General features: G+C 43.1%; 1 protein-coding gene across 1 annotated transcript in view; it reads left to right on the top strand.

The window, feature by feature from the left end:
* The window catches only part of LOC142814298 (uncharacterized), a 435036-nt gene that overhangs the window by 200402 nt on the left and 222071 nt on the right, over window positions 1–12563 (top strand). The window lies entirely within an intron of this gene.

A 12563-nucleotide genomic window follows, 5' to 3' on the forward strand; every position in this document is an offset into this window, starting at 1 on the left:
AATGTGCTGACTGCGTGAACTCTCAGCGAAGAGAAAGGAAGCGTACGTGCCAAGAGTGATGAACGCCACCATGATAGAGTTTCCTAAAAATAACTAGAGGGGACTCTGTCGCTGCGATCGTTTAGTGACCATGGGAAAGATGGGTAGTACACACATTTGCCTAGTCTTTGTACTTGCGGGTGGCGAATCGTGCTTGTGGCTTCGTTTATTGCTGTGTTTTGGTTTTGTTTCGAAAGAAAGATTGAAACCGTTTGAACTTCGGGACCTGATTTGGATAGGTAAGTCTAGAAGAACAAGGTGATGAAGCGCAACCGCTGAACAATTGCTGATTTTTGTTTCGTAAGAAAACAGCTCGAAGCCACGCGAACACACATGGAGCCAAAAGCAGGCCATAAGTATGAAAATTAGACAAGTGTATGTACTACCCATCATTCCCATGCTCGCTGTAGCGCTATGCGTTGCAGCTCCCATAGACTAGCGTCAGAGCTCCCTCTAGTGTATATTAGGAACCTCTATGGCCACCATGAGCGACGGCGCGGTATCTAGTGAAGATTCTTATAGTCACCAGAAAACCGACGCCTTTGAACGCGGCGTGCGTTCCCACGCAGCTAGACCCAACACACACTTCCTTTCTTCTAGCTTTCATATTCCTTTGTCTTCACAACTACCCACCCCCTGTGTGGCACTGCTGAGGTGACCTCCATATACAGAAAGGCAGTTGCCACGAAACACTTTTCTCTTCTCTTCGCTTTCTTTGAAATCCACTTCTAAAACCATTGGACAGACGGACAGATGGACGGACTGATCGATGGATGAATGGATGGATGATTTGATTTGATTTGTGGGGTTTAACGTCCCAAAACCACCATATGATTATGAGAGACGCCGCAGTGGAGGGCTCGTGGATGGATGGATGGATGGATGGATGGATGGATGGATGGATGGATGGATGGATGGATGGATGGATGGATGGATGGATGGATGGATGGATGGATGGATGGATGGATGGATGGATGGATGGATGGAAGGATGGACGGACGAACGGATAGACGAATGGACAGACGGACGGATGAACGGACGGACGGACGAACGAACGGACGGACAGACGTTGCTATGAGCGTCCCCTTTATAACAGGGTAGTGACATGTGTGTCACCAGGTTCGCAAAATATTATGTTGGCGTAATGCCTTATCTACTTCTAATAAACCGACCTTATTATAACAAAGAAAAATGTTAATTACGTTCCATATCTCTGCTTCTTCAGGCAGAGAGATGGAACCTGATTTGTTCTGCCTTGGGGGGTGGTGCGCCATCTAATGAGCATTGTTAGAATCCCCGGAGAGGCGACCGTGAGCGCAACCACAAAAATGTGCAGAAAACACATCTGTACACGCCACCGACGAAGGACGAGTGGCGAGCAAAAAGAGCAGTCTCCTAATCAAAAGAAATGGAAAAAAAAGGACAGAACAAACCTTCAAAGAAGGGGAAAAATAAGGATAGGAGGACAAAAAAGAAACCCGAAGAGAAACAAAAGGGCCTTCGAAACTTCGTGCTTCAATTAGGCTTCACACCCCCAATACAGCCCCAATACAATTATTTCTTTCTTTTGCTGCTTTTTTGCTCCTTCTTCTTCGTGAGATTGTTGTTGTTTATGGTATTTTTTGCCGCCTTTTTGACCTAATAGATCTAGCAAGCACCACAAAGGCACAACATTGTTTAAATATGTTCCAAACCATTACTCGTTCTTGATTTAAAAAAGTATATTCAAAGAGCAAGGACTGCTACGAACAACTCAAACTTTTGTGATTGCATGCTGCACGTAGTTTACAAGGGGAGTGTTAGATAGCCACATTCTCATTGATGCTCTCTGAGGGATAGTAAAAATCAATAAATAAACTAAGTGATCAACAACCAGATACAACACAAAAAATAACTCTGATAGGTTACATAAATTTTTGAAAAATTGCCGAACTCAAACGGTCTTATTCAATATTATAACTTTTATCAGCCAAGCAGGTAAACTGTAGTAAGCAGGTTTTCGTTTTAGAAAAAATAGAATTGTTGGCTGAGTTTTTTTTTACTTACACTAACAACTATAACTATTCTGCGAACTCTATCACCCTGCAACTTCGTCTACGCAGCTCACAAATTATAAACAGCGTTAGGCAAAACAGCTTACACACTCATCTGCCGCAATATATATAAACCCTTGAGAAACTTTGTGCTGCGCGATATCAGTCATGATTGACGAGTTCATTGTTGGGAGACAACAAAGTCTCCAACAATATTTTGAGAAGCTGCAACGGCTCTTTCTATCCAAAACTACTAATTTCTAGGATGTCTATGATCTAGCTCAATTTCAGTTTCGATATAAAGCAGCACCCTTCAAATCTTATGTCAATACACGACAAATCATACCTTCAAGCACCTCATCACTGGTGACACGCGGAACTGCAGAGAAAAAGACATCATTTTCTGAAGATGTCACAGTCGAATGGGCATGATGCTAACCAAGCAGTGTTTCATGTTTTAGGCTACTTCGTAATAATGCTATCAGCTTTCCTTGTTCACTGGTAATACTGATGCTCGAAATCCGTGTCATTCATAACATTAGTATCTGCACATATCGATAAACAAATAGACAACTAAATGAAAATAAGTTATTACCAGTGGATTTAACCCACAGTGCAGACATGCCGTTTTTGATAAGACGAAAGCATGTTCCCCGACCCACGCCCCGTTCACCCAACCCTGCTGCTCTCTGACATTTCCCAACCATCTCTTTGCAGAAGCCGTTTAAAGAATAGCGGGCTCGAGTTTCAGATAATTCGCCCTGATGCATAGGGCGGGTGCTTGCGTAATATATGGCAGCTGTGGTGTTACGGGACGTACAAAGACAACGGCTGAGTGCGCGATGGCTGGCGTACCCGCATAGTCACCCCCCAACTTATCCTCTCCTTTCTGCTTGGCTGCCTTTTCCACTTCTATTCGTGACTGCCAAAATTGATCCAGCCCATTAAAGTCGCAGGGATTAACCTGTCCGAAAACGGATTTAGTGGACAAGTTCACCGAGAGAATTACCCCGACAAGAAAGAGATGCTGCTTAAGAAAGGTCCGCTTGTCATTCGGTGCTGAGTTTGATAAGCCTCAAACAATGTTGATTCACTTTCCCTTTACTTTGTTGTGCCTGTATTTAAAATACGCTTCTATGCTCTGTATTTTAATAAGAAAAAATGATGCAGTATACTGCACATAAAAAAAGAAAAAGTTCGTGAATGTGCTTCTCCCTGAATAAATTCTGTTCAAGGTAATTTCCATTGCAAAAGTTTACTTTGGAGATGGTGCTTTACATAAAATATTTCTTTCCAAATCGCATTCGTAATGCATTAGTATTTGGACAGCCCACATTTCCTCTAAGTACCTAGCAAAATGTTTAGAGAAGAGGAAAAATTACTTTTACTTTGTTTTTTTACAAGATTATCCGCAATATAATTCCTCCATCTAGTGCATGATCTGCCGAAATACAAAGTAATTCATGGCTGCAGTGTATCTTGCTAAGCTCAATTGTTTAAAGTTTTATAGCAATTATTATAGCAGCAAAATCGCGTATGGTAACTATATACTTAAAAATACTTGTTCTTGGCAACTCATACGAAACAAGTACAATCGAATATACTCAACTCGGAGCAAATATTTCAACAATGATGCAGTGCTTTCACTGAATCAATGATCCTAAGGGTAGCATTTCGCCATCTATGCAGCTTTCAAAAAACCGCTTTATTTCGGAGGGTTTACTTGGTATTGAATGACGCAGTTATATTGATTTGCGAGGGCAGCGAGTGTTTAACGCACAAATTTTAAATGAAGTACAGCGATGAGGTTAACTGGCAGGCTACTTCTTTTTGATATAATTCCTAGTTTGCCTTAGCAGAATCAATTCCAACAAGAGAAAATCCTGCACCCGGACAATCCATTGTATAAACTCTCGGTGAAGACAACGCCTCCAAGATAATGCAGTAATTCTTTAAAAAGAAACAAGATGTCGGGAATAACGTTTGAATTTTCTGGGCTTAAGATCAGTAGGCGTGAATGCACTAAAAGGTGTATATGAGAGAAAATAAACACAGAGGCGTTTGTACTAGATCGAATGTTACATATAAGCGCTTAGCAGGTTGGCTGACGTTAATGACACGAGAAACAAGAGGGGACAAGGAGGCAGGCGTTGTGTGTTAGTCACTTTCTTCAATGCGCACTGGTGCAACTGTCATCTCAAGCGGTACTGGACATCTATGGGCTCGGCTCCAACGAAGTACAACCTCGTTGAACGGTCAGCTCGATCCAAGCAGCCAAATCGGCTGCTTGGTGCACGTTTTGGCGAGACTGTCCCATAGTAGAGTACCCTGTACTCTAAATCGTTACCCATTTTTTCTACCCCCCCCCCCCTTAACTTGCCTAAGTCCGTCTATTTGATTATCTTTCGTGCTTTTCTGGTGGCTGAACACCGTGAACGGGTCCGCCGATCGAAGCTTGTGAATATTTACGCCTCCTTGCGCGAACAAACACTGAGGCCTGACAAGAAAAGCCTTTCCACTTTATCGATTAGGACGCCATCTGGAATGTTGTCAGTGGACGGTGTCGCTACATGCAGGAGACCACGGCCTCGTGGTCTCCACTGCAGCTGCCTCCGCCACAGCTCACGTTTGCTTTCACTGGACCTTCCTTTGCACGACGCTGCCTTCTGTTTTTTAGGGGCGAAGCTCCTTATAGCGGCACCTGTTCGTCCCTCGTAGCCGTTGTAGGAGTGTGTAACAAGTATAACATTTTGACCTCCAAGGTGGTGCCGGTGAGAGATTTCTTTTGTGCGTTGTTGAACAATGAAAGATAGTGCTCAATGTACGTGCCTATGGCTGCTAAGGGGGAATGATCGACACGAGAATTCGGCTTTCAGTTGATGCGCACGCTGCGAATTTTTATTGTTCAACAACGCACAGAAGACAAGAAAGGGTTGCTACGTTATACTCGCTAGGCGTTACCTCCTGGGTTTTAAAAAGGTTTAGCGAGCTTTGGGCCGCAGTACCATAAATACAATGAACTAGTATATACCATGAACTCGAGGTGATTAAAGGTGGGAAGTAGACACGAAGCGCAAGCCGTAAGAAAGTGTGCGTGTGCCTCCTCTCGTTCAGTCCTTGGAATGTCCGCTGGATGGCGGTGCTTATATATGAGGAATATACGATGAAAAGATGCGAGATGGTGGTACTTGGAGTGTTGAATAAGTGGACGAACGGACACACAGACAGATGAATGGGCGGACACACGAATGGCTGCGTGGATGGATGGACACTTGGACGGACGCAGGAGCGGATGCATGGACGAAAGCAGGGACGGACGCACAGGTGAACGTGCGGACGCACGAACAGACGCACGCGTAGACGGGCGGATGTGTGCACGGGCGGCCACACAGACGCACGCATGGATGGACGGAAGCAAGAACGAATGAACGGACGGATGCTTCACCCCACTATCCACCATTCATTCCGTTGATATGCTGCCATTTTTTGTATACTTTACGTCTCAGCGGGAAACGTGCCTGCGTATGCATTTGTGCTGGTCTGTTCCTTTCTACACGTGAAATCAGCTGCTCATCATATTAAGCATTGCAATGACATTAGAAACAATAAAAAGTAATGTAGAAAAATCAACCAGATTATTATACAAAAGAGACTGCTCAGAGTCCTGAACATTCGAAAATTGGGTATGAAGACTGGCAGGAAAATATAAGTGAAGCAACTAAATAATATTTGGGATCACAGTCAGATACCAAGTCGGCGAAGAGTTCGCAAAGTCCCACACGGTGTCATGCCGTGGTGAGAATTACAACGGCCACATATATAACCTCAAATGATCGCACACAAAGTCGGCAACTTTCATGGAGCGTCTCGCGTGGATCTCCTTATGTTAATGTACAACACTATAGTTATTTGTGTCTCGACTTTTGTTTAGCTGGTGTAATAACGATGGCTTTGATACAACTTGTTGATTTTAACAGGGACACTTTCACGAAGATTGCGTAGAAACATCTCGCATTCAATGCAAATAAAACTAGTAAAGCCACTATTTAATATGAAGAGCACTGTTGTACTAACTGAAAGTTGATAGCGTCTACGAAATTGTAAAAGGAAAATAAATAACAGTAACGTTGAAATGGTCTGTGACATTTCGCTGCTGCGTCAGGTAAGTTTCTCTACATGGGAAGCTTTTTTGTCGTTTCTTTATTAGGAAAGTAGCGAAAAATTGAATACAAAAACACAAGTTCCGAATTTACGGCGCTGTAGCCAGGACTAGGTTTTACAAGCTTAAACAATTTTAGGTGTATGGTATATAGCCCATACATTTTTTATATATGTGCCGTTCATGTTACACTGCTTACATACCTCAGTACCTGCCTCACCTCAATATGCTAGAGCCTTTAACAAAAGTGACCTTTTATTATTTCTCCATCAGAACAATCCTGACTTGGACCAAAAAACAGTACCTATACAATTCCAACGCAGCCCTGATTTTAACGCGCACCTGACTTACATGACCTTCCCTCCCCCCCAAAAAATACAGCTATGGGGCAGTTCACACGTCTGTATTCAAATCTAACATAAAAGTTATTTTAAGGTCAACTTTTTCAGAAGACGTGCTTGTTGAAATTGAGTAAATACGGTAATATGCTAAAAGTGACTTCTCAGAAAACATGACAGGTATGTAAGGAAATGTGAAAGTGACCAGCAATATATGGCATATACAAACGACATTCCGGAAACCTGTGGTCCCCAATAAACCCTGCAAATAGATACTTGTATAGCAATACTTTACCGTAATAAAGTAGGTGCAAGACTGCTGCATAATATAGGTAGGTGCAAGACTGCTGCATATATAAAATGAACAATTAAAAAAATGAACGCATCTTTAGGCAGGCGAACTGGTGTTCTTCAGCAACGTCCGTCAGGGAGAGAACCAAAGGCCGTACCCGGATATAGAGTACGTAACTCCAGAGAGCACGTTCTTCGGGCATTGCGTCTTTCTTTGTGAACAGTGGCCTCCGGAGATAACAATATGGTTTCTACACGTACAAAATGTTACGAAAAGAAAGTTTCTCCGGAACATAGTGCTCGGTTAGTGATCTGTGCGTGAAACAATGTGCCCCGAGAGAATTCGCATAATCGCTGACAAAACCTTACCCACGACTCTTGATACGACAACAATCTCTATAAATGTGAGACGCAGCGGTGGTGAATGTTGCTCCTCCAGGCAGTAGTCTATAGCAGGCCTGTAATCTACTGCAGCGGAAGTTGCATACTCAGGACTCCGGTGCCCCACGTGAAAAGGGCTTTTCCCGCAATGAGTAATAACAAAAGTGCAGCTTCGACAATATTTCCTTACTTCCAAACTTCATCGTCCCTCCAGTGCAAATAACGTCTGAGCAATTGAAGTGTGCACAAACAAAAGCATGAAATATGAAGAGGCATGGGAAGAGAGTAGGGTGGCAAGACAACTAGTACATGCTGATGAAGCAAAAGTGACTCCTTCGACCTCAGGAAATTCAGGATGAACAATGCTACAACAAAAGTAAACTATCGCTGCATTGCGCCACCTTGCAGCTGGATGCGAACCAGGCTGAAAGAAGGGTGAGGTCTAGTAGATCCGATGACTCATCAACAACCAAGGCCGCCTATTCAGGCTGCATTACGTGGTCTGCAAGCGGCCCTGTGCGGACGAGTAAGGTACTCTGGGCAGTAGCGTAGCAGGGCCCAGCGTGCCGGGACCATGTCCCCCCCCCCTCCCCCATCCTGTCATCGATTTTTTTTTTGCCATAGCACACACAGCTAAAATATTCATTTGAAGGGGGTGCCACCCCCACTCCCCGGAAATCAAGGAGGTGCCCTCCCCTCCCCCTTCCGAAAAACATTCTGCCTATGCCCCTGTTACTTGGTCAGCCAACCCACTGTCGTGATTTGCATTCTTCCGGAAGCTCCTCGGCTAAATGTCCCCATCCTCTTTGGTACTGCCTTCTTCCTGGCTACTACTCGCCAGAGTTATTTCCAGTTACTCTACCCTCTTTTCCACTACCACGGAGATTCAACTGCCTGGCTAAGCTAGAAGTACTGAAGCATCCAGAAGCAATACATCACCTCTGATGCCTTCTGCCGAGGGTGTTGAACATTTTTGTGACCACTCCCTTTGTCTTAAAATAAAAATTTGGCTTATAAGCCTGCGTGCCTAAGCTCTTGATAACAAAAGAACACGCCCCGTCTATTGCAAAAGCAAAGGTTCCAGACTGCACTTATAATGTCTTAAGTAAGGTTTGGTTGTCGCTGCCATTGGTACAATGCAAAATGTACGTTATTTTAAGTTAAATTTGTATTGCCAGATGAGATGAACCTTGAAACCTTCGTTGTATTATACGAAAGCTGTAAACCGGATCTCCTCCTCATACAGCAAGAAAGAAAGTGGCAAAGTCTACGCGGTGATTTGAAAAAGCTTAGGCATTCATTATGCAGCATTAAATAAATCACGTCGAGAAACATGCTGCAGCCACCCCGCTTGAGATCATAATTTTTATGTATCATCTATACCATAGAGAGGCCGTAGCCACAGATTGTAGTGGGAGAACGAAGGCTTTTCACATACAAACTAACAAATGTGGTTGCAATCACTTGATAGTTTACTAAATAATTGCAGTATGAAGAAAAATAAAATGCGATTTTTTAAAAGCCTTATCTATTTCTTTGAATTCTGTCGTAACGATTGCACAGTTTTTTATCATATCTTCTTTTTTTGCTTAGCTATTTTTGGTTTTCTGTGTATTAGGTGTTATTACAGAACCACCCATAATAATAAAAATATTTTACCGACGAGCACGCGCGTGCTTACGTGTATCAGTTGGGCTAATACTTTTCAAGGACTCTAACTTGGCGAAATGACCATTTCTCTTTTGGGCAGCTAAAGACTTGTAACGCACTTGCCCGACTACCCTATAATGCTCTGGTGAGTCATTCGTCTCTGCTTTCTCGTTTGCATGTCTCCGTGAACGAACACTTCTCTTGTAGTCACAACATGAAGCAAACATATTAGGCAGACTGCTTAGAAAGAACGGCTATGTACACAGTACATTTTCAAAATTTGCTTCATCAATCTTTATGCGTCTGACCACCCAAAAACGCAAAAGAATGAACGCGTTTAGGTCAAGCTCGTAGCCAGGGAAGGGGGGGGGGAGGTAGTGCCCTAGTACCCCCTTCCCCCCCTTCCGAAATGCTTCCTGGCTACGGGCGTCTTTTCGGCATAACAAGTATCATTTTCAACGTCCTTGGGAGGCCATACGATCAGCTGGCAGGCACACCAATATACACACCGGAAAAGGTCTGCCTGGGAACCAAGCGTGAATGCCCATCTTCGTAGGTGGTGGCATCATCTTCCAATCACTGGTACATCAAAGAACGATTTGTTCGAGAAACCTGTGGTAGGGTCGACAAAAATAAAAAGGTAAGAAAGACTATGAGAAGGTAGCATAAGAACGTACAATCAGGCATTCTCTAGACATCAGCTAACGCCGTTGTCTTTATACTGCCCTTCTTTACGCCGTTCAGTAATTACACAATAAAGCTTAACTGTAAACCATATGTGACGAAGAGGCTTGTGAAGTCAAGAACACTAGAATGTGTCTGGGTTGCTACTAAACCCAAGACAGAAGATTGGCTTTCAATAGGCTTTGTAAACTGCTGAAATATTCTTATAGCCTATGTTTTTTTTTTGGGGGGGGGGGGATAGACGGCATTGTTTTCTGTCTGCACCAGCCACGTTAATACACGCAGCTCATACTGCCTAGCCTTTTTTTACTATGCCGTGAATATTGTATCTAGTTGCTTGAATCCACGGTATATAGTCAAGCTTATTTTCTCGAGTGTTAAATAATTTGGGTGTTCTGTCAAATTGTATACAAATTGTTCCTATAATTACGCGTTTAGTTGTATTATGTATTCGAATCACTTCATCGGTTTACCATTACGGAATAACTCAAATGCCTTAATGACTCCTAATATTCTGCCTTGCTAACGTGATTGATGCTATTGGTTGTACGATGATTTAAAGCACATGACGAGCACAAGTCCTGGAATAAATTTGAACGTCCAGTCCAGAGCCTGGCATGTCTAATTGCTTCAGCAGTATGCTTCTTTGTAGCAACATATGCGACGATTGCACTTGCGAACCCTAATTTACACAATTTATTCAAAATACCACATTCGAACTTCTGAATATGAAAACTTTGTTTTCTTTCCTTAGCTGTTTAATTCACCCTATGCCTCTTTCCCACCATTTTTTTTCCACTGGGGTTTCACGTAAAAGATCACATACAAAGCTTGCTAGTTTGATAGGACATGTGCTATTGATTCATGCCACATTATTGTAGCATGTGTTGACGACATCACTCGAATAGCGGAGTTGACTGAGTCACCAATGCAGCGAGTCCCATGGTGCCAAAAACTAGAGCCTACTCTCGATTTAGGCGGTGTGTGGGCGCCTTCTTGACAGAGAGAGAGAGAGAGATAAAGATGCAAGGAAAGGCAGGGAGGTTAACCAGACGCACATCCGGTTTGCTACCCTGCACTGGGGAAGAAATAAAGGGGAGAAAAGAAGTTGCAGAAAGATGAGAAGGTACACACAATCACAAGCACACTCGGGGAGCACACACAGTCTACAGGCGGTCGCTCAGGTTTGTTGACTTAAGGTAAAGTAGCAGTGCTTTTGTTGCTTTCTGCGCAACTGAGGCAGATGCCCAAGGTCCTAGTATCTTCTGCACACAAAATGGTACGGGGTCAAGTCGATTCAAAACCATCCGGAGCTGGCATGGCTGTGTGTCGTAGCAAGAGCAGCTGCACAGGACGTGTTCGATGGTCTCTTCAGCTCCGTAGTAGTCGCATGTAGGAGTGTCTGCCATACCAATGCGAAAGGAGTACACCTTTGTAAATGCAACACCCAACCAAACGCGGCATAACAGTGTCGCATCGGAGCGGGAAAGTTGTGATGGTAGCTTTAGCTTGAGCGAAGGATCCAGTTCATAAAATTGACACCTTTGGAAGCTGGTAGACGACCAGAACGTGCGTGTGAAATCTCGAGACAGAAGTGACCTATATAGCCGTGAGGTTATTTATATCATTGCTTCACGGCTTGTGTATATAATTGATTCATTTTCATGTGTGCCACCGAAGGTCCCTTCTAAAACAAAACGAGAAAAAGAAAAAAAATAGGCTGTAGGCACGTGACCCTTAATGATAAAGTTTCAGAATTCTAGGCTAATTGCAGCCTGTCAGAAAATAAAGCCATAATCAAGTGCTCATTAGTACGGATACTCACACCTTTAATTTGAGAGAGTTGTAGCAGCGGGTCCGCGTACGGTGGGTTGTCTCAAGGCTAACTTATGATTCAGTTAGTCGCATCAATAAATACTGTAGGCTCAGCACGACTGAGCACTTCTACGTCCCTCGGTATTTGTGTGTCTTACCCACGCATGGTTCGCAGCGTCGTTTCGTTACCAGTGACCCGAAATCTGGCACACCTGTGGCTGCCGCAGGCTGTGTTACCTCAGGCAGAAAATATGTGTTAAGTGTTCGGTGAAGCATGCGGTGATTCCCCTCCACCTATCTTGGAAGCTAGATTGCTTGAGCGTGGGAAGTGGTTATAAATTAAAAAAAAAAGTTAGGTATTATGTAAAATAAAAGGGTCTGAATTACCGGCATACACCTAGTGAAAAAATATAGCATACAGCTTGCTTAACCACAGCTATATTGCCTTCCTCACGCATCCTCATATTTAAAAGGTGCCCTTCACCTTTATTATTCGCCTAAAGACACTTTTCGCGCACAGTTTTAGCCCTGCAGTTAGACAACTTGACATGTTGAACCGATGTCCCATTGAAACTTAATGACACCGTCTGTCTTTACTACTTCATTTTTTTAGTATTGCTATACAGAGTGATCAGAGTACATATGTATAACTTTTACAAAACTCAACACACAGAGGTGCGTGAAGTCCAACTTGAAGAATAAGTGATGTATCCAGGGGGTAGCGATTGAGATAAAAATGAAGGAATGAGAGGAACTAAACGAAGATTGACTATATATCTGTATTTTTTACTTAAAATAGAGGGTGCGTCTGAATTGAGAATTTGAAATTGGTCGTGTTCTTTCACAATTACAGCTGACAGTACTATAGCCACATGGTGGTTAAATACTAATATTCAACCCATATTTAGCAGAAATATGCATTCATGAAAGTGATTCTTAGATTCTTGTAAGCAACTTTGGCATGCGGAGCATTTTTATTACATTGTAAAAGAGAATGTGCAAATATGTTGATTAATTGATATGTGGGGTTTAACGTCCCAAACTGCGAATATTTTGACATTGCTAGAATAATGGCCGAACAAAAACTGATTTATCAGGCCACCTATTACTTCATCACAACTTTCCGGAGTGTAATCTCGATAACGCAATTAAAAGCGCATGGCGTTCAGAATT

This window comes from Rhipicephalus microplus, chromosome 4 (genome assembly GCF_043290135.1).
Source record: "Rhipicephalus microplus isolate Deutch F79 chromosome 4, USDA_Rmic, whole genome shotgun sequence".
Taxonomy (NCBI): Eukaryota; Metazoa; Arthropoda; class Arachnida; order Ixodida; family Ixodidae; genus Rhipicephalus; species Rhipicephalus microplus.